Here is a 2,972-nt window from a genome sequence, read left to right on the forward strand (position 1 = left end):
CTTCATCAGAAAAGGGTCTGATGAAGGGTCTAGGCCCGAAACGTCAGCCTCTCTGCTCCTATGATGCTGCTTGGCCTGCTGTGTTCATCCAGCCCTGCACCTTGTTGTCTCAGAGTATTTGACTTTATTGGTTTAATGAAGTCAACCTTACTGGAGAGGGGCACCCTTTAGCACACAGTATAAAACTTTCTCCTTTGCCTTTCAGCTCAAAAACCTTTAGCATTCTTACTTGCTGGAGGTGCAAGCTGATAACAGTAAGCAAGGGCAATGAGGCATTGGAAATTTACCTAACAGAGACAACAAAAGTATATCTCTTTAACCATTGAGATTTAAGTCTTGTAAACTAACAGAGAAACAACAGAGAAGACAACAGTCTTGAAGACAAACCAAGAATAGGAAGACAAATAATGGTAGAGAAGGATAGATTAAATTAAGAGAGAAGACAGATAGTAAGGCAGAAGTTCTCTAATAATTGCCCACTTAGATCTTTGCAGCTCCAGGTCACCGAATAATACTTTTGCTCTAAACTTTTTGGTAATGAACTGAAGTGCAGGGTAGCACTTAATCCTCATAGGATCTGATTGTTCTGTACTACTTAGGTTTTCCAGATCTAGATAGTGCCTAACCAGTATAAAGAACAAAGAACAGTACAGCACATGAACAGGCCCTTCAGCCCACTGAGAGTGTGTTGATACATAATGCCTTTCTAAACTAAAAACCTCAGCTGTTGTTAGTCACTAATAGTCCCCATTAACAACTATTCACACTTCCAACGGGATCGTTATCAACTCCTTTGTCTGTCCAACTGTCTTTCTCTCTCTTTGATCTCTATCCTATCATTTACTCCTTCCCCCACCCACCTCCCTATTTTCTGCATTTAAACTGACGTTTTCCCAGCCACCATCAGCTCTGAGGAACGGTCACCGGACCCAAAACGTTAACTCTGTTTTTTCTTTCACAGATGCTGCCAGACCTGCTGGGCTTTTCCAGCAACTTTGTTTTTGTTCCTGATTTACAGCAGCCGCAGTTCTTTCGGTTTTTATTTCACATCTTTCTGGTTGTGTGGTGACCAGAACAGCACACAATATTCTAAATGTGACCTATCTAAAGTTCTATACAGCTGCAACATGACTTGCCAATTTTTATACTCTATGCCCCAACCAATGGAGGTAAGCATGCCACATGCCTTCTTGACCACCTTATCTATTTGTCACATTCAGGGAAATGTGGACTTGTACACCTAGATCCCTCTATCTGTTGATGCTAGTAAGGGTTATTCCATTTACTGTGTACATCCCTCTTCCATTCCAAAATTTATCACCTCACCTTTGTCCAGATTAAGCTCCATCCACCATTTCTCTGCACAAGTCTCCAGTCCATCCATATTCTGCTGTATCCTTGGCAGGCCTCACCATCTGCAGCTCCTACAATCTCTGTGTTATCTACAAACTTACTAATCAGGCCATCGAAATTCTCCTCCACATTATTGCAAACAATAGGGGTCCCCGCAATGATTCCTGCAGAACACCACTGGTCACAGATCTCCATTGACAAATAAGTTACTGTATGGGCCCACCTCACATTAATCCACCCAACCCGATACCATATTGATAAGGCAAGAAGCCCAAAATTATTTATTGGTTTTAAATGGACCAGATATCAGTAGCTTGTCCAAACTATTGAAATTAGCATTGAGAACTAATTTATCAGTCAACTTTGGAGCCTTGCTTTGGACTCCCAGTCCCTGTATAACTCCAATTCTGAAACCAGATGAATTCTGACACCAATGAAAAGGTTTGGCTGTACTCTTTTTTTTCTGACTAATGATTTCACTTTGACATTTTGAACATTGTGTGGAAGATGCTCATGATTTCCTGATATGTACTGGTACAGGGAGGTCAACATGTTGGAATGTGCATTCAAAGTAGTGACCCTCTTTACAATATATGACTCATTGCGGGGGACATGCTAATATTTTTAGATATCACTTCAGTAAACATTAAGCAAGAACTGTTTTCATTGCAGGCAATTTTTTGACCATGTTAAATTATACCTATCCCGTGGCCTTATATGCACATGTTGATTCTGTAGCTGAATGTACCATTTGGTTTTGATGAAATGGCTCAGCCTTGAAGTATGGATTTTGCTCAGTTACATGATCACTGCTAAGCTGGCAGTAAGTTGGCTGAAGTTCACTAAATGTTGATGTATCAGGGAGGAATAAGTCAATATTTTTGCCCAATCATCGGCCAAAGAGGCAACAGGAAGATAGTTAGATGTTTGATGGAGATACATCAGAGTTTGGCAGTAATAAGCTGAACATGTTGAATGGCTTGATGGCTCACAGGAACACATGAGAAATGGCCACCTGGGTGAAATATTGAATGGTGACCATTGTTAATGGAATTGCACAGTAGCATAAATGTGAAATCACAGAATTGTTATGGCAAAGAAGGAAGTTATTAAGCCCCATTGTGTCAGCACACTGGTTTTCAGGGATGCCAGACTAATGGTAACAAATAAATTTATTTTGTTTCTCATTTACTTAACTTCTAAGCATATTGGGAGGAATGTATGTATCTAATTCTAGATGTATGCAGCAAGTAATGCTTAACAAATGTGAGACATTTCTGTCACCCAGTAATCTCTGCAACAGTCCACATGGAAATCACTATAGAAGAGAGAAACAGAATTTCAAGGAAAAGTCTTTGGACTCAAAATGTTAACCCTATTTCTCTCTCCACAGATGCTACCAGATCTGCTGAGTTTCTCCGGCATTTTCTGTTTTTATTCCAGATTTCCCCCATTCACTGTATTTTATTTTTATTGGTAAATGACTATATAGAACTTCATATTGTGCATCATGGCAGTTAATAAGTTACTTTAATTTCCTTCCCAGTTGTGTGGGACTGGGTCTGGTGTCAAATTATATTTGATAAGCAGGACCACACATTTTTCACAGGCTGCATTCG

The sequence above is a fragment of the Rhincodon typus genome, chromosome 11 (assembly GCF_021869965.1).
Source record: "Rhincodon typus isolate 14 chromosome 11, sRhiTyp1.1, whole genome shotgun sequence".
Lineage (NCBI taxonomy): Eukaryota > Metazoa > Chordata > Chondrichthyes > Orectolobiformes > Rhincodontidae > Rhincodon > Rhincodon typus.